Genomic DNA, 20,258 nt, shown 5'->3' with positions numbered 1-20,258 from the left:
CTAGTAATAAAATTCTAACTAATGGAAAAGCAACTTTCAAATAACCGTGCTGAACGCAACCTGTCAGTATAAATACACTGAGAAAGCGGATGAGTGAGGTGGACAGAACAGATAAGTTTTGCATTTTTTTTTTCATTTTTCCTTTGTATTTAATTTCCATAGCTCACAAGTACCGTATTTTCTTCCCTGTGACTGTAACTTTAGTGATTATGATACAATCAGTCACACTGGTTGTGACAATTAGGGGCATAAAACAGGATTGCTAGCAAGTTCGAGTTTATTTTGGCAGCTGCATATACTTTCTAACTGAACTGCAAGAAAATCGTCTTCCAGCTCCACGTTTTTGTGAGTGATTCATGTTTTCTGCTATGCTTATAGCCATTAACAGATAAAACTGTGATATGACAGCTTACGCTGGGTATAGGATATTTATACTGGACAAAAAATGAGTAACTTTTTCTAAGCTTCTTGCTACTGTTAAAGGGTATGTAAAGTTTTTCCAGACCAGGACAGATCTGTTTTTCAGGAAGTGGAAGTATGAAGTATTAGAATATCCTAAGCCTTTATGAGATTGAGGAAATGCAATAGTTATTTGCCACAAAATATAACAATTTACTAAAAGATTTTGTAGTTAGGTGCATCCTTCCTCTGAATAGGATCCTATGTATGCTAGCATTCACATGTATGGCTATCAATCACATATAAGGGTCCTAGAAACTCTAGCAGCCACATGTATTGATGTTTGATTTCAATAGGAAACTGCTCTCTTGGTCATCCTGTCACCAAAAGGTAACATAAACGTTGGTGGGATCTGACACTGCATAATTTGGGCTGTCGGGTATGCAGCACTCCAGCCTGAAGACTATGTGTTTGAATAAAACGAGCTGGTACACATTTTGCTCACTAAAATAATTAGTGGGTTGCTCATTTAAACTCATCAAGAGATTGCTTACTGCAGTTAGCACTTGGATGGTTCAGCATCAGTGCGCACTAGAGTCTCTGAGCTAAAAATAAATACAGGAGAATGATGACTGAAGCTAAGTATTACAGAAATCTGCTTCTGCCCCACCCCCTCTTACTATTCCTCCCCTCCCCCCCGACCGAATGCTGAATGATATCCATCCCATCTTTTCAGGAAAATGACAAAAGCTTCTACTATATGTTGTCAGGAAAGAGGTCCTGATAGACTGGTTTTTGAAATGTGTAGTTAACCCATGTAGAGTAGCGTATCAATTTTTAGAAGGTGCAATACAAGCAGGAGAAACCTCTTATGATTCTCAGCCAGGAAACCATAACATGTTCAACAGATGGCTCCTATAAATGCTGTAAATCAGAGTTATAGCATAATTATGTTACAAAGCTATTTTGTCAGAGAGAAATCTGAATGTTAATTAATGCAGATTTAATTTTAAAAAGGATGTAGGACCATTGTATGATGTCAGTGCCAACACTATTTTATGCAGTACACAACAGAATTCATAGGGGATTGGATATTACAATATTTAGGATCAAAATTTAAATGACTAGATACCATACAAATAAAAATGACACATATTTACATTTTACCTCCCTGTGTGGTTACTTTATTTAGCCATACATGATTATACATCCTTACATAAGATCAGTGCTACCTGCAATCTCATTCAGTGAATGATGAGAGAAGGCAAATTTGACAAGGTTACAGTGAACAGAATGTAGGGTGAGAGAGTGCTGCAGGCACCTTCTTTAAACTCTGAATCCATTTCTAGATCATCGTCTGCACCCATTACACCTCAACATACATACACTCATCCCAGACAATCCATGCTACCAGTACACATGGGAAATACTGAGAACAGGATTCATTTTCCACTGATAAAGGTAAGAATGTACTTGCTGCAGTGCAGAATGCAATCAATGATTGAAGGAAGGATGAATTTGGCACCCCCCAATTTTGCAATCATTTTTTCCAGTTCATACCATCCAAAGAATTATATATATATATATATATATATAAGCCTCTGCAGCACTGAGAAAAGGGAAATTAAATGTTAAGTAAATAAATGTTCAAAATAGAAGAAATAATACAAATATCAAATATGGAAAAGCTCAGGCTTCCTTTTCTAAAATTATGCCATGTCCTTCCAATATCTGATTTACATGGCAGAATCCAGGAAGTTAGCTGTCAGACACAAACTAATGCACAGAAAGCAATGGGTAAGCTATCAAATAGCAAGGCCTGTAGAAACCATGGTGTTCTTTAATATACTGCTGAAGCAGTGCTAAGTAAATTCTGGGGTCTGTTCCAATGCAATTTCACAGTCAGAGAGTCACATATGGTCCTGATGATATTAAGACATCTGTCATTGGAATTAGTATTCTTTACTGAGGAAAAACCAACCTACACAACATGCTTCATAAAGTGTCTTATGTGAGGTGAGTAAGTATAGGTGTAGCGGGAAAAACTCTTAGCCAGCTAAAAGATAATGAACAGTAACACCATATTGCACTCACTGGGTAACACAAACACACCTAGTTTCCTGTTCCCTTTCTCTAAGCACTTTGGTTTTGCCTAGAACTTCAGGGCAAAACCAAAATGTTTGGGGAAGGAAAAGGGGAAAGTTTCCGTCCTGTGAGTTATTCTAAGCCTTGTGAAACTGAGAGTGGAAACAGTGAGAGGTAGAGGGGGTGATAGGTGGATGATGCTAATAGGTGGGGAAAAAAAACAAACCTGTGCTCCTACTATTTGAAACCTTGACTTAATAAATGCTATTGCTTCAGATGCATGCAAAGGGCGTGCATGTTTATCCTGTGGCAGCCACCTGAGGACACACATGTACTTACTGCAGTATGCGATTAGGAGGCTAGCCAAGATCATGATTGCCCAGAAAGTTGAAGACATGCTTGGCAAGGCGTTGACATCTTTTCTGCTGCTTATCCTGGGAGATGGAGCCATTGAAAACCGTTCTCCTGAGTAAAAATGTCAATTACAATCACCAGTCAGCGCCCCCTTTGACAGGCAGCCTGTCTCCACGTGTAATCCCAAAGAAAACCATCTTCAAAAGCCACCACCGTTCACCAGTAACCTCTCCACGCCTGACCAATCATCCTTCCACCGCATTAGGAACCCTTTTCCGACTTAGTATGTCTCCGCGTGAGATTCAGCGGTTAGGATGCATTAGCTCAGTCGGCTCGCTCGTCCTGTGATGTTTGCACCTTTGATCTTGGAAGAGTCCCACCACCAGCCTCGGGAACTTTAATTTCCAAGACTCTGCAAAGGGGGGGGTTTCTGCGTTTTGTTTGTTTCAGGCGAGCTGCGGACACTACAGAAAGCCTGCCAGCCGCAAAGAAAGCGGACTCCCCAGACCCCCAGGAGTCTCTGGGGGGATGACAGCAGCTCACACTGCAGCCGCCTGTCCTGCCGTCCCAACACCCCTAGGGCAAAGGGTGGGAGACGACTCGCAACTTCCCTTCCTGCTGTAACAAAAAGCGGAGCCAAAAGATCTCCAGAGTGAGAGAGAGAGAGAGAGCGCGCGAGAAATCCGAAGAAGCAGGAAAATCAGGACGGCGGTGCCCGGGTAGGACTCAGGATGGCGCCAAACCTTACGCCGCAAAGCACGGAGGGGGCGGGGGCTGAGCGGAAGCGGCGTGAGCCCCCCGGCGCCCTTCTCCCACCGCAGGAAAGGCGGCGACTGCGGATCGCGATCTCCGCGTCTCCCTCCTCACCCGCCTGCGGGACTGCGGGAAGCGCGAGCACACGCACCTGCCCTGGAGGGGGGGGGGGGGGGGGACTCCCACAGGTGGGAGCGGGCGCCCCCGACCCGGCTACCCCGCGGAGGGATGGGCAGCCCGCCTCGTCCTCCCCGCCTGCGGGCTCAGCGCCGCTCCTCTCTCTCTCTCCCTCGCCTGCCGAGGAGACGGTGGCGAGAAATCTTCGGAAGAAGGGCAGGCGATGTGTCGGAGGGGAGGGGGACCCTTGCGCCCGCTTCCTCTTGCAACAGGCAGGGCCGAGAAGACTTTTCCGGGGCGAGCGGCTCCGTGCCCCTTCCTAGCGCTTCACCTGGAAAGAAAGTCAATGTTGGGCGGGAGCAGGAAAGACCTCCGGCCTCCAGCGAGTGCAACTCCTGTTAGGAGGCAAATCGGCAGCAACATTGCAGCCTGCAAATAACAGTGACGGCTCAGCCCTGCTATTGCGGGCGCTTGAACACAGCACAGTAGGACTGCAGGGCAAGCATGGCTGTGGGGGCAGTTGATCTTCGGGGTGCAGGCGAGAGGTTTGGGGGTTACCTGTGGTTGCTGCTGCTTCTATACTCCCCAGACACTGAGAAGCCGGGCGGGAGGCGGTGTTTAGCAGCGAAACATGTCATATTTGAATTAAGGCAGAACAAACAGCCCAAACTTTTCTCAACCCTTCCAAATGCCTTAGAACAGAGTTTCCTCCACCACCACCTTCTCCCCCTAGCTCTCTCTCTCTTTCTCTACGGGGGAAGCACTTAGAAGCAATGAGGAAACCACGAGAACTACCTCAATGTTCAAAAACATTGCAACTTCTAAATCAAACTGTGGCATGTTGCACAGCTTTGATTATGCAAAATTAGTGTGGTGTGTTTAAAAATCATTCGCAAGCTGCTGCCTGGCAGTCTGCTGCTTCTTACATTTCTTGGCTGAGCATGCCTGTTCTATCTAGCGCTCTGCCAGCAAGTCTTCCAGCTAGCATGTGCTATCTCACAGTTTGGGTTCCACTGAAATAAAATAACTCACGAGTAACAACACAGAGCAACAAACAGGATTGATTTTATGGGGGTGTAAGGGGGGGGGAGAGAGAGAAAGAAGCAGATCAATTGCCGCCTGGGGCCCCCTTGGCAAATCTGAGTGATGTCACTGAGGAGGAGCTTCTTGGGGCTTGGCACTGGTTTTGTTTCTGCTCTGGGCACCAGTGTGAGGAACTCTGGCCCTGGCCACTTAAGGGGGAGACACCTGTCACCAGCCACCAGGTGAAGTTTACACACATCCTGTTCAGAGGCAGTGCCCCCTTTATTTCTGGTAGGAGTCCATGGAATACCTACATCATATCCAGGGGGAAAACATGTTTCCCGTCTCAGGTTCCCAATCAGTCATCTTTAACAATCTACCTCGATATGGAAAGTGGAAATAATAAATTGACATTGAAAAAAATAATTGAATTGTGATTTCCCTATTTAAACCTCTGCTGAAAAGCCTACTATGGACTCACGTACTGAAGTTGTTGCCATAGGTACAAAATGTTAGAAAACTGGCATAAAAACTCAGCATTGTTAAAATAAATAAGCAAAATATCTCTCTAGAATGCAGTTACGTTAAGCTGCTTGACCAAGTAAGTCCCCAGCTCAAGTCGCTATGCTGACTCCCTGACTCCTTCCACATACTGTTGAAACCTCGTGTACTTCACTTAAATCAATTCATTCTTCAGTTTCTCTTTTCTCTCCCTCACCCTTCGTCGTGAACTCCATTCATCTGGTAAGTCGCTCTTATTTGTACCCTTCTCCTCCACTACAAGCTTTCGACTGTGCTTTCCACTTCCCTGTGCCATATGCCAAGAAAATACTTCCTGAGTCCGTTCTTCATGCTCCCCTCTCTGGCCATATTCACATATTCATATAAGAACATGCCATACTGGGTCAGACCAAGAGTCCATCAGGCCCAGCATCCTGTTTCCAACAATGGCCAATCCAGGCTATAAGTACTTGGCAAGTACCCACAAACTAAATGTATCCCATGTTACTGATGCTTGTGGCTATTTTCTAAGTAGAGGAGTAGCCTAGGGGTTAGAGCAGTGGGCTATGATCCATGAGAACAGGGTTTGAGTCTTGCTGTCACTCCTTGTGACCTTGGGCAAGTTGCTTCATCCTCCATTGTCTCAGATATAAACTTAGACTGTAAGCCCAGTGGGGATAGGGAAATACCTGCATGTAATCCACTTTGAAGTGGAATATAAATAAGTCAACTTGATTAATAGCAGGTAATGAAGTTATCCAAACCTTTTTTAAACCCAACTGCACTAACCGCATCTCCTGGCAACAAATTCCAGAGTTTAATTGTGTGTTGTGTGAAAAATAACTTTCTCCGATTAGTTTTAAATGTGCTACATGCTAACTTCATTGAATGCCCCTTGGTCCTTCTATTATCCAAAAGAGTAAATAACTGATTCACAATTACCCATTCTAGACAACTCATGATTTTAAACACCTCTATCATATCCCCCCTCAGCCGTCTCTTCTCTAAGCTGAACGGTCCTAATCGCTTTAGTCTTTCCTCATAGGGGAGCTGTTCCATCCCCTTTATCATTTTGGTTGCCCTTCTCTGTACCTTCTCCATCGCAACTATATCTTTTTTGAGATGCGGTGACCAGAATTGTACACAGTATTCAAGGTACGGTCTCACCATGGAATGATATAGAGGCATTATGACATTTTCCGTTTTATTCACCTTTCCCTTTCTAATAATTCCTAACATTCTGTTTGCTTTTTTGACTGCCACAGCACACTGAGCTGACAATTTCAATGTATTATCCACTATGACGCCTAGATCTCTTTCCTGGGTGCTAGCTTCTAATATGGAACCTAACATCGTGTAACTACAGCAAGGGTTATTTTTCCCTATAAGCATCACCTTGCACTTATCCACATTAAATTTCATCTGCCATTTCGATGCCCAATTTTCCAGTCTCACAAGGCCCTCCTGCAATTTATCACAATCAGCTTGTGATTTAACTACTCTGAATAATTTTGTATCATCTGCAAATTTGATTACCTCACTCATTGTATTCCTTTCCAGATCATTTATAAATATACTGAAAAGCACAGGTCCAAGTACAGATCCCTTAGGCACTCCACTGTTTACCCTTTTCCACTGAGAAAATTGTCCATTTAATCCTACTCTCTGTTTCCTGTCTTTTAGCCAGTTTGTAATCCACAAAATGACATCACCTCTTATCCCATTACTTTTTACTTTTCCTAGAAGCCTCTCATGAGGAACTTTGTCACCTTTTTGATGTTGCTATTAAATCCTAAGAACTTCTGTAAAAGAAATATACTTCCCACAGACTCTTGTTTGTCATGTATGTTTATCTTAACTAGATTGTAAGCTCCACGGAACAGGGACCATCACGTTTATATGTACAGTGGTACACATACCTAATAAATCATAAATAGCAGTAATAGTAGTAGTAGTTATGTGCATGATGTACTGGAGAAGGCTCCTAGGAGCCCCTTGTTGAATTGTGTAATGAAACCCAAAGTGTCTCGGGAAGTGAGGCAGAGCAAGCATCTCTCAGTAGGCTTTTCCACAGTAACGCGTGTGCTTGAAATACAATTCAAACATTAATATGTGGAAATAAGGGTGAATGAGCAGAAAATATAAAGTGATACCCCTTTTGGTGGGTTAACTTAATAGATTTCTGGGCCAGCTTTTGTGATCGACACTCCTTTCAGTGGTTCAAAACAAAATGAGCAATATGAAGGTGACAGAAAGGCTGCATACTTATGTCTATAAGTGCATTAAAAAGCCTGAGCTGCTGTTAAGTACTTTTACAGTAGTTTTGAATTGTTTGATCACTCTGCTAACACACCAGCTCCCCCTCCTCTTTCACATGATCACTGTTATATGATCGGTGATCTTCTTGTATGATCAGGTAATATCATATTTCTATTTTACCTGCAATTTCTTTTTGACTTGAGGAAAAGAGTATGGCTCACAAAAGCTAGTCAAGAAATAATGAGGTCTATAGAAGCATGCTAAATGAAGATTTGGGCACTTATCTGGTAAAATTCTAGTCATATAAATTTTGATATGGCTAAAATATAGCCAGATAAGTTAGGAGAATTGCCAGGGGTGTAAGTGGGAGGAGTTAAGTTAGCTAGATAACTTCAATATTCAGAGTTAACCTGATAACTAATTTGGAGTTCTGCCTTCACAGTTTGCAAAGCCATATCACACAATTTTAACACCAGAAATAACTACACCTTTTTCATGAGAGAGAGAGAGAGACAACCTATAAAGGACCTTATAGTAGCTAGGTATTTATACTTCTATATGAGGCCCACCTAGTAACTTGAGGTGAGGTTTAGGTAGTAGTGTAGGGGTTAGGGGCAACTTTGACAGTCAGAGTGAGACGTACAAACAGAACAGTATAGTCTTGTGAAGAATTGATGACATTCGGAGTGAGGAAACTTACACAAAGATGAGATTTGTACAATGTTCTCTCAACCTAGCTTGATGGACGCTCAACCTGGGTAACATCAAGCTAGATTGAGAGAACATTGTACAAATCTCATCTTTGTGTGAGTTTCCTCACTCCAAAGGTCATCAGTTCTTCACAAGAGTATACTGTTCTGTTTGTATGTCTCACTCTGAATGTCAATGTGACCTCTAACCCCTACACTACTACCTAAACCTCACCTCGAGTAACTAGGTGGGCCTCCTATAGAGGTATAAATACCTAACTACTATAAAGGCCTCATAGCTAGTCTCTCTCTCTCTCTCTCTTCTTTCTCTGTCAGCTAACTCTGTTCAGATAAACTTAAGGCAGAGGGCTCCCAGGCCAGACAATATTTTACATACTGATGTATGGATCTTTACCAATGAGCCACACTAGCTCATTGTTCTAATTTTTTATTTCTGGAGCATAGTGGCTGCCTTGAATGGTGATTCTGTGTTGAGCTAGGGGTCAGCACTGACTTTTTCTTTTTGGCCATCTCATTAAAGGACCACTCACCACTTTCTTTTGTTTCATGGTGTTTGGCCATGAGACAAAAAAACTTCACATAGCCATGATGCTTTTTCAGGGGAAGGGCCCAACTATCACAATGGCACCTCCTGCGATAGTGGGACCTCTCGACAATACATCACGGCTTAATGGCTCTAGGCCTAACTTAGCCAGATAAGTAGCTCCTATTGTTATGCCTCTGTCTTGCCCACCACTTAGCTGACTACTTATCCAGATAACTAGTTATCCAGCTAAGTGGTGGCTGCTGAACAGGGCTGGATATTCAGATTTTGCCACTTAGCTGGATAAGTCCCAACTTATTGACCTCAATATATGACTTCACTAAATGATCTCCCTTTGTGTTTAATGGCAGTTTGCTTTTAAATTGCTTTTACTTATTTTTATAAAGACCAGTTACACCAGCACATTATTTCCAAATTATTGTAAGGAATGAATTGAGGGGAAGATATGTGATTTTTATTGTGAGGTTTAGTGGGTAATATGACCTGGGGGCGAGGAGGGGCAGCTCTGTTCCCTAAATCACTGATAGAAATATTGAAACATAGAAATACAGAAACACAGAAATATGATGGCAGAAACAAGATCATATAGTCCATCTAATCTGCCCATCTTCCCATTTAATTTATCTTGATAATTCCCATCACTCCGTAGAGATCTCCTGTATTTATCCCACATTTTCTTGAATTCAAATACTGTTTTTGTCTCTACCAACTCTACTGGGAAGCTGTTCCACGCATCCACCAGCTTCTCTGTAAAGATATATTTCCTAAGATTATTCCTGAGTCTACTCCCTTTCAACCTCATCACATGACCCCTCCTTCTAGAGCTTCCTTTCTGTTGAAAGAGGCTCACCTCCTGTGCATGGAAATCTTTGAAATATTTAAATGTCTCTATTATATCTCCCCTATCTTGCCTTCCTCTAAGGTGTACATTTAGATTTTTATTTATTTATTTATTAGCTTCTATATCCCAATATGCTTTAAAATGAGAACCAACCATTTTAATAGCCACTCTCTGGACTGACTCCATCCTGTTTATATCCATTTTGAAATTGCGGTCTCCAGAATTATGCACAATATTCTAAATGAGATCTCACCAGGGATTATACAGGGGCAATATCATCTCCCTTTATCTGCTGATCATTCCTCTCCTTATGAAGTCAAGCATCTTTCTAGCTTTTGCTGTTAACTTATCCACCTGTTTGGCCACCTTAAGATCATCAAATATGATCACCCCCAGATCCCGCTCTTTTTTCATGCTTAGAGGAATTTCATCTCCATGCATAACTGCATTTTTAGCTTTAAATCAAGACCATTTCTTGAGCTTCACTAGATCCCTCCTCATGGTTTCCACACTTTCCTGGCTGTCTACCCTGTTACAGGTTTTGCTACCATCAGTGAAAAAACAAACTGTTAATCCTTCCACTAAGTTGCTCACAAAAATGTTGAAAAGGACCGATCCCTGAAGTACACTGCTAGTAACACCCCCCTCCTCAGAGAAAATTATTTTTACCACTACCAATTGTTGCTCCCACTAAGCCACTTTCTAACCCAGTCATTCACTGTAGGACCCATATCAAGGGCGTTCAATTTATTTATAAGTCTCCTATGCAGAACTGTGTCAAAGGCATGACTGAAATCCAAGTTCACTACATCTAGCACTCTCGCTTGATCCAAGTCTCTGGTCACCCAATCAAAGAAATTGAACAGAATTGTCTGACATAATTTACCTTTGGTAAAATCCATGCTGCCTCAGATCTTGCAATCCATTGGACTTCAAAAGCTACATTATCCTCTGTTTTAGCAGCAATTCCATTAGTTTGCTCACCTCAGAAATTCTCTGGAGGATTTTTTTCAGGATAGCCACAATGAATGTGCATGCAATCTGCAAACACCAAATCTCCAATGTATACATTGTATATTTAGAACAGATATCCAGAAAACCAGACTGGTTAAATGTCCCTCCAGGCAGAGATGTAGCAGGCAATTTGGCATCTTTAACCAAGTAAAAAAGGGTGCCACTACTCTGTACACAATGCATGACAGCGCAGCCTGAGTTCATACAGGCTGGAACAGAGCTGAACCAGCTGGAGTAAGGCTAGTCAGGCTGGAGCAGTGTTGGAGTAAGGCTAGGCAAGCTGGAGCAGGGTTGGATGGGCTGGAGCAGGGCTGGAGCAGGACACTGAGCTGGGACTTTTACTGAACACAAACAGGGTCAAGGCAAGGCACTGAGCACAGAATGAAAAAGACACAGGCAAGGCAGGTTACTAGTCAGGAACTTTAACTATATACAGGCTGGGACAAGACTATGAGGGAAGACAAGAACAGGACTGGACCTGACAGACCAGGATAAGACCAGGCAAGGTCTAGGCAAGACAACACAGAACAAATAAAACAGAAGCCCAAAGGCAACAAGGCTGCAGGCTGGAAGGAAGTTAGGTAGAGATCCGGAGGCCACTAAGCAAGGAAAGGCCTAGTTAGGCTGCAAAACAAAGAGCAAGAAAGCATTAGGCCTGGAGGCCACAAGGCAAAATAAAGGCTAAATAGGCCACAAAACAAGGAGCAAGGATCAAGAAGGCCCAGAGGCCACAGGGAAGGTAAGGCCTAGATAGGCCACAAGACAAGGAGCAAGGATCAAGAAGGCCCAGAGGCCACAGGGAAGGTAAGGCCTAGATAGGCCACAAGACAAAGAGCAAGGATCAAGAAGGCCCAGAGGCCACAGGGAAGGTAAAGCCTAGATAGGCCACAAGACAAGAAACAAGAGAGCAGAAGACCCAGAGGCCACAAGGCAAGGCACAAGACTAGAGGGGCCAGGTTAGAGAGGCAAGTGTGACTCCATGAAGAGGAAAGGTGGTTCTGGTAGGGCTTGGTTACATAGAGCTGAGACTTGGGCTTGATGTGAACAGCGAGGAGAAGCTTAGCCAGGCTTATAATGAGGCTCACTGAGGGCCTCTGAAGGTGAGGAGGAGTCATAGCAGACATAACTGGGGCATGGAGAGGCTGATAAGTAATCTCTACCTTGTTAAGCAATAGAAGTTGATAAAGGAGTGCATGTCTTCTGCTCTCTTACTCTTTGGCTTGTGGCCTATATAGGCCTTACCTTAATGAGAGTCAAAAAATCATAATATACATAACATACATGTGTAAACCCTTTTGGTGTTGTATTTTTTGCTCAGAATATTTGTTTTTGTTGTTTAAAAACTTGGTGAAGATACATTTTTTTGACAGTTTCATAGAAGGCTGCAGCACAGGTGTTTAGCTAACGTCATTTGTGTTTATTGGTGGGATTACATCTTCTCGCTCAGTCAAGGAATTATTGGGTAATTATTTTAAGAGTATTTGTTATATATAGAAAGTTTGATATTTAGGGTCTGACACATATCTGTTTTGGTATTATAGATATAAACGTTTCCCCTGAGGAAGCCCAATGAGCGAAACGAGGTTCCCTTGTTGGGAATGGGCAAGAGAATGTGAGCAAAAGCTCAAGTGAAGCTAAGCCTTCAAAATTACTTGAGCATATATTTAGAAGAAGAAGGCTCTTATTTAGGAGACGAGGATAACATCTCTATGAAAAAATAATTACCACTACACTTTTGAAACAATGATGATGTTCATTGTTGTGACGCTATTTAAGAAAAGAAGGTTCCATTAAAGATTTTTTTCGTGGTTGTTACATTTGTAATTTATATTTTTTGCAAAGAGTGGCACTTTTGATGTATGTCATTCAGAATGATACTGATGTTTTTGTATTTTGCAAAAATTCTTTTTTTGATGTTCAGTGTTTTTAAGCGATGAATGTGGAGTGATTGGGATTCTTTTTAGAGTTTGTATCTTTCCTTGAAGCTGTTGTAATAAAAGGGTTTACACATGTATGTTATGTATATTGTGATATTTTTGACTCTCATTAAGTGAAGTTTGATGTTTACTTAGATTTTGAGAGTCATGTGTAGTTTCACCTGCATCTATTTCGATTTACCTATTAAACACTTGAGTCAGCCATTCTCCACTCGGGAAAAGTATTCCTGGTTGTCATTTCCAGTCTTGGTCTACTACTCCCCCTGTTTTGTGCTTCCCGCTTTTGGTGGCCGAGTTACAATTATACTATTTTTAGGGGTTTTAAATACCGTGTCACTAGGTGTTTGCAAAAAGGGTACCTTTCTTTTTATTCAGGGCACCTTACCAGGACTAAGGGGAATATTTCTACCCAAATAGTTCCTAAGTGGTAGAAGGGAAAGGCAGAGTTTTAAGATGAAGTAAGTCCGATGGAATCACCAGCATTATATAAACATTTTTTAAACTAAATGTGTCAAAGCTAAATATTAATATTAATCTTTTATTTCACATAAAAGAGATTATTTGCACTATAAACAATTTTTTATATGTAAAAAAAAAAAAACAACCCAACAAACTGTACTTTTTGCTTCTTTTGTTCCTCTAGACCAGGGGTCGGGAACCTATGGCTCGCGAGCCAGATGTGGCTCTTTTGATGGCTGCATCTGGCTCGCAGACAAATCTTTAATAAAAAAGTAAAAATCTAACAAAACCCCCCACCCTCCTGATGTCCCTCAAGACCTCCAAAATTAATTTACTACAATCCCCCACCCTCCTGACCCCCTCCCCCCAAGACCTGCCAAAAGTCCCTGGTGGTCCAGCGGGGATCCAGGAGCAGTCCGGGAGCGATCCGGGAGCGATCTCCTGGACTTGGGCTGTCGGCTGCCAGTAGTCAAAATGGCGTCGACGGCCCTTTGCCCTTACTATGTCACAGGGGCTACCACCGCCATTGGTCGACCCCAGTGACATAGTGAGGGCAAAGGGCCGTCGGCGCCATTTTGACTACTGGCAGCCGACAGCCCAAGTCCAGGAGATCGCTCCTGGACCGCTCCTGGACACCCGCTGGACTACCAGGGACTTTTGGCAGGTCTTGGGGGGGTCAGGAGGGTGGGGGGTTGTAGTAAATTAATTTTGGAGGTCTTGGGGGGTGTCAGGAGAGTGGAGGGTTTTGTTAGATTTTTACCTTTTTATTAAAGATTTGTCTGTGAGCCCTGGACCCCCGCTGGACCACCAGGGACTTTTGGCAGGTCTTGGGGGGGTCAGGAGGGTGGGGGTTGTAGTAAATTAATTTGGCAGGTCTTGGGGGTGTCAGGAGAGTAGGGGCTTGTAGTAAATTAGTTTGTTAGGTCTTGGGGGGGGTGTCAGGAGGGTGGGGGGTTGTAGTTAGTATGGCTCTCACGGAATTACATTTTAAAATATGTGGCGTTCATGGCTCTCTCAGCCAAAAAGGTTCCCGTCTCCTGCTCTAGACCTATCACTACTAGAACTTAGAGTGAAGTACATCAGAGTTCCAAGTTAAAACTCGAGCTCACAGTCAGAAAAGAATTAGCTGACTATGGAAAGTTATTATTTTAGCTAATATATTTATTTTTGTTATTTGACTCAAAAAAATGATACTTGTATTGTTCTTGGGTCTCCTTAGGTTACCGAACTGAACAAATATGGACTTCAGATCTCTCTGCGTAAGTATCTCTTTAAGTTTTGTTTTTTTTCTTCTTTGTCTCTCTTGGTATCTTTCTATTTGTTTTACTTTTCTTTTACTTCCTTCTTTCTCTTTCTTTTATTTTGTCTGATATTGCTGGTTGTGTTGGTGTGTGCACACACGTAGGGCTGGATTTTCAAAAGGGTACGCACATAAATCTGGAGGATTTACACATGTAACCGGTCTTACGCGCGCCGGGCCTATTTACAAAAGGCTCGGCGACGTGTGTAAAGCCCCAGGACGCGTGTAAGTCCCAGGCTTTAAAAAGGGGCGGGGAGGGGGTGGGGTGGGGTGGTCCGGGGGCTGGACGGGGTCAGAGGCTCCTGGCACAGCGGCCATTTGCTGCTGTGCCGGGGATCGCGTGCCGGCAATTGGTCGGCGCGTGCAACTTACTTCAGCCGTGGGGCTGAAGTAGGTTTTACAACCACAACAAAAAAAAAGAAAAAGGTAGAGGGAAAAGGGTGGAGGAGGTAGGGGGAGGTAGAGGAAGGGAAGGTGGGGTGGGGGGTAGGGAAGTTCCCTCCAAGGCCGCTCGTAATTGGCTGGGAGGGAACGGGGAAGGCAGCGCGGCTCGGCATGCTCAAGGTGCACAATTGTGCACCCCCTTGTGCGTGCCAACTCCTGATTTTATAACGTGCACGCCTGCGTGTGCACGTTATAAAATCGGGCGTACATGTGTGCGCGCCGGGTAGTGCAAGCACATGTACGTCCGCGCATACCTCTTAAAATCTACCCCTTAGCTTTTAAGTAGGATAATAGTTCATTCTATCTTCTTTCTTTTTTCTACTTTCTTCTTCTTATTACTTATTACTTTAATAAACTCAAAACTCCCTCCACCGTCCAATCTTACACAGACTAAAGTTGTGTATTCCTCAGTGTACTAGTCTCAACGCTTGGGGGTAGATTTAAAAAAAAAAGCGTGTTCGCGTACTTTTGTTGGCGCACCAGGCGCTAACAAAAGTACGCTGGATTTTATAAGATACGCGCGTAGCCGCACGTATCTTATAAAATCCTGGATCGGCGTGCGCCGGCTGCCCAAAATCGGCAAAACAAAATATAATTGATTTAGCCCTATCTAAAGAAGAAGAACTATGCAAGTGATAACACTCACTCTTGTAGCATCACTCACTCTCAAAGCTTAGCATTGTATCCCTTCACTTTTCTACCCTTTGTAACATATGGGATCGCTTGGTCAGAATGATTAACTTGTTACTTATCAGCAACATTCACAGTTATTCCTTATACGAGGGGACAATTATTTTATCTCAGAGTTGATGGTGGTGTATGACTGTAAATTTAATATCTTGTCTTGTTCTCTGAACAACTTATTTTATCCCTCGATGATACACTTTCTCAGTCTTTTTTTCTATCTCAATTAAACTGCTTAAAGTCTCTGCGTTCCAGCATTAGAGTTAACATTAACTCATCTACTCTGACGTTACCTTGACCAGATAGAATGCTCAATATCATTCACTCTCACTACTAATTTGCTCTTAATCATGCATTATTCACTGTTCTTTCCCTTCTAGAAAATGTTTTATCATTTTTTAAGGCTTTTTGATTGGAGCACTGTGACACTGCTTCTGCTCTGGTTAAGTTCAACCTCTGTTCTGCTGAAATTCTAAAATGTCTTTTCCTTTTCTGGCTTGGCTAGATCGCTGTGCACTGATGTCATCAGGCTCTATTTTTTTTTTATATATATATATAGGCTAGGTGTTCCCTCAACTAACATTGATTAGCCTAAGTCCTTGTGTTACTTATGTAGAATTTCTAGAATTTTTCTATTATTTTATTTTTTCTCCAGCAGTGTTTGATATCTTCAAGTGTATTTGTGCTTTTACCTGTTCTAATACTGTTGCGCTTACCTGTTCACTGATTGCTAGCAAAGCCATATCCACGAAACCCATATGGTTTGGGAATTTCTTAGATCATCATGGTATCCTAGTTTTTTCTGGGATACTTTGGCAAGTCCAGTAATTTTAGGGGTTGACGGATGCTACCATTTGTTTTAAAATATTAAATTTGTTCTTGCTGCAGATGTCCGAGAATGTTTTTCCCATTAGTAAAAATTGTCTTAGTCCATCAAAATCTATATATGCCATTTCTACTTTAAAAAAAACAAAACATTTTCAGCTGGTGGGAGACATTTACCATTGTCTTTTAAAATTAACAATTCCCAAACAATGTCTGGGTTGGAGGTACTAAGGGTTCCCTCTGGTGCCCATCATCAAAGATTCCTGAGGCCTAGAGGCTTTAGGGGTTTTCTAATCCCAAATTATGCAGGATTCCTATTGAGGAGAACTTGATTTTTAATATTACCAGGTGGGGTTGGTCAGGTGGCCAGGGTCCACTTACCTGGCTATCACCTTTATTTCCTTTAAATTGTATTTATTTTTATTTTTACTGAAATTGAGTGCCCCCCCCCCCCCCCCTCAGATCACGGGTATCTTTCTGACATCATCAGTGACATCAGCGGGCCTGGCCTAACCATCCTTATCATAGCATTGGGGCTTCCCAAGGCCCCGATACCTATCCTCACTTTCTCCTTTTAAAAACAAAACAAAACAAAAATAAAACAACCATGGAGGAGCAAAGATTGGACACTTACCTGATTGCAGGCAGAAGAGGAAAACAATATCCTGTCAGCACATCAGGGCGGGAGGAGGAAGGCAGACGAGGTGATGGCAGCAGCCGACGAGTTGGCAGGCAGGGACACACCATCTCTCCTTTTCCCCAGCATGGCTGGTAGCGTTGGACTCAGCAGTGACGGTGATCACTATTATCATTGACTGCTGCTGGCCAGTTGATTCTTCCCATGCTCTCTCTATCAGGCAGCAGAAGTAGTTTGCAGGAGGGCCCTGGCTTTGATGGTGACCTGACAATGCTGCTCATACAACCACAGTATTTAATTGCCAATTAGATTTTTCTCTCACTACTGCTCCCTCTTTTCCTTGTTGGGATGCTCTGCTGCTCAACACTATTTGAGCACACCCCTGGCCTTCTTCAGTATTGCAGTGTCATCCTCTGGCTGTCTCTGTCTGCCTGGGCCTCTCTCTCTCTCTCTCTCCCCTTTTCAGCCTAAGCACTCTGCATCCCAGATAGTCCATTTTATTTATTATTTTTTATTTCTGGACCCTATTAAATTAGCATATTTGGCTTCAATAATAGGTCCCCCCTGGACCAATGACTTGCTCCCAGTTCTGATTCTTATTTCATGCCCATCTTCAGTGTCTTCTCTGCTAGTGCTTTTGGCCATGCTTCATTGCTGGCCAGCTCTAAACAATGGTCCTCCAGTGCTCACAGTGTCTCTCTTTCATGTCGACATGAATTTGGAAGTATTAGTAAGTAGCAGCATCCATTCCAGCAGGCCAGTCTTACTTCAGGCTGCTCAGGCGGCTTATGAACCCTGGAACTGAGTGAGATCTAATTCAGGGATGCTACCCATATGATCTCATTCCATAGAGCCCCCCTCCCCCCAGGATACTCTCAAAGAAGAGATGCCTGGATTATGTACAGGTCCATTGGCCTTGAAACAGGCACTGTCTCTAGGTCCAAGGTGAAAATCTTATATCTTCTATTAATCTTTACCATAATGAGATAAAACACCAATAGGTTGAATGACATAATAAAAATAGTAATATAAAAAGGACTTGTGGATCATGAGCATAGAGCAGTCTCAGTATGTTGCTACTCAAACACCATCTTGGGTCCCCAATTACTATAATTTTTATGTAACTCCCTGGTCCATCTGGAGTCACCTTCCCAGCCTTGTGGAGCACTAGGGATACTCTCCCAAAGTGGGGGAAATTATCTCTTGGGCCATGGAGTAGGGGCAGGATAACCTGCAGGGCCAAAACTGGGCCAAGGACACTCCCATGAAATAAATAAATGTCCATTCAATATGTGTGTTGAAAATATGTGTGTTAAAAATATGTGTGTTAAAAATATGTGTGTTAAAAATAGTTTACTGCAGTTGATTCAGAGTAAAACATGATGAAACAGAACAAAGAAAAAACAACAATAAAAGAAATCACAGTTCCTAATGGGGTCTTCTCTCCTCACAAAACAAAAGTACCTCTCTCCTTTTACATGGTCTCTTCTCTGGCCTACCTTGGCCTTCTTTTCCTTTCCATTCCCAGACTGAGTTACTCACAAAGTCCTGTCCTGCCCAAGGAAGAAATTCCTCTATTGCTACGGTCAGGAATCCACCAAGCCCTGTAGCAAGTTCCTGCTGGCACAGTTTGCTTCTTGGTCCAAGCAAGTTCCCACCACAGTTAAGGTACTATTCTTTTTCACCCTTTTTATAACCTTCTCCTAAATCAAGCCCAAAGCTATCTGTCAAAAGCTGTGTGTAACACCCTCTGACCAAAAGATGACCTTTAGCCAACTGGAACCTACCTTGCTGCAACCTTTACAGATTTCCCATAGGAGGAAACTACCACCTCAGCAGAAAACACTCAGAATATTACTTCTAAACACTTTCGGTAGCACGCAGGTGTTACATTAATAATTGCCCATTCTGGGAACTTTAGCACCCTTCCCCTTCCCCTTTTCCCTGCAGTATTGCCCACCTTTACTAATGAATTCAGAGGAAGCCATTTTTAGTGATTTCACTTCTAAAACAAAATGCTTCCTCTTTACCGTGAGTAAAAATGTACATGAGAAAGATCTATCATCCATTCATACAAATGGGCAACTTTGTTAGTTTCAGCTGGAAATCTTGTATGTGTGGAAATGAGCATCTTACAAATTGGTAGCTACAGAAGCAAAACCAAGCAATATTTGGAACTTGTCTGAATGCTTCTTGAAAGGTTATTACTGTTATACAAAAGATGTAGACATATTAAAAGCAGAACTGATGAGTTTTCATTTTCATTTTTAGCTTCTGATAAATAAAAGAGAAGCTGTGGCCACCATAAAACGTTTCTGTGGAGGAGATCCTAAACAGAAATGATACAGTCATGGCACAGGGATTCACAAAGAGAAATGCCGAACACTTAATCACTATTCTGATGATGTGCATGATTAACTGTACCTTCCCTATGTTAATCCTTACATTCTCACTGGAGTAAATGCATGTGGGTGATTTGAAAGGGTTGTCTTTTGTTACAATCTTATATAAGCCCATGTCGACAGTTGAATAATTATTTTAATAGACACTTGAAAAAAATGTCATAAAAATTTTGATACATAGTACAAAGCAAATAATTGTAAGGATTGTGCATGTAATGTCTCTCTAACCACTACTTAATTTATCAAGGACTCAGTGAGCAAAGCTTATAATTGAACCTAATTGCTTAACATATCATCAGGGAATTATAGTTTACACTTTAGCGTGAATTAGCCACTACAACACCCGACTGCTTACTGTTTCTGTAAAAACATATCTGAATGGCTTGTTCTGTTCAGGATAATGGAGCAATAATGACTTATTCGACCTAAATTTTACTTACTGTATTTTCAAACACACTTTTTGAAGTAATTTCTCTTTTGCAGATATTTGATCAGACATTTTAGCTCCTGCACCCAATGCACATTTCCAACAGAGCATGGACAGCATCTTTAGGTTACTTTGTAATGGTTGGCATTGTAAATACTGTAGATTATAAATGTTTGTTTAATATCTCAAGAGCTAGCAAGTTGCACTGACAAAAAAGTTGCGCATTGCAAGGTATTTTTACAAAAAATGCCTAATTTCATGAAGGAGTTATATTAAAAAAATATAAATTGCATCAGATGTTGTAGTTTTAAATACCATTATTTATTGATTGCATTTGATAAAAATGTTAATACAATGAAAATTATTGATTTCTCAGAAAATGATTCATTAATGGGCCACATCTTCCACTTCATCCAAAAGTTATTTGTTGGATCACAGAGATATTAATTTTCTTCTAAAATAACAAGAGGTGAGTGTCAGAGTAGCACAGCTATCCCTCTGAAGATTTTCAGTACTTTTTCTTCTAAAAGATTTTACTGCTGT

The 20,258-nt window shown here is 42.1% G+C and overlaps 1 long non-coding RNA gene across 1 annotated transcript; it reads left to right on the top strand.

Annotated features, from left to right (window-relative positions):
- The first annotated feature begins 3,118 nt into the window (after positions 1–3,118).
- LOC115099114 lies at positions 3,119–19,931 on the top strand. The gene is made up of 3 exons (XR_003858685.1): positions 3,119–3,557; positions 14,216–14,255; positions 19,158–19,931. It is a non-coding gene; the product is annotated as an uncharacterized LOC115099114 (long non-coding RNA).
- The last annotated feature ends 327 nt before the right edge of the window (positions 19,932–20,258 follow it).

Source organism: Rhinatrema bivittatum, chromosome 9, assembly GCF_901001135.1.
Source record: "Rhinatrema bivittatum chromosome 9, aRhiBiv1.1, whole genome shotgun sequence".
Lineage (NCBI taxonomy): Eukaryota > Metazoa > Chordata > Amphibia > Gymnophiona > Rhinatrematidae > Rhinatrema > Rhinatrema bivittatum.
Note: the sequence above shows the minus strand (reverse complement) of the source record. Positions and strands in the feature narration are given on the sequence as shown.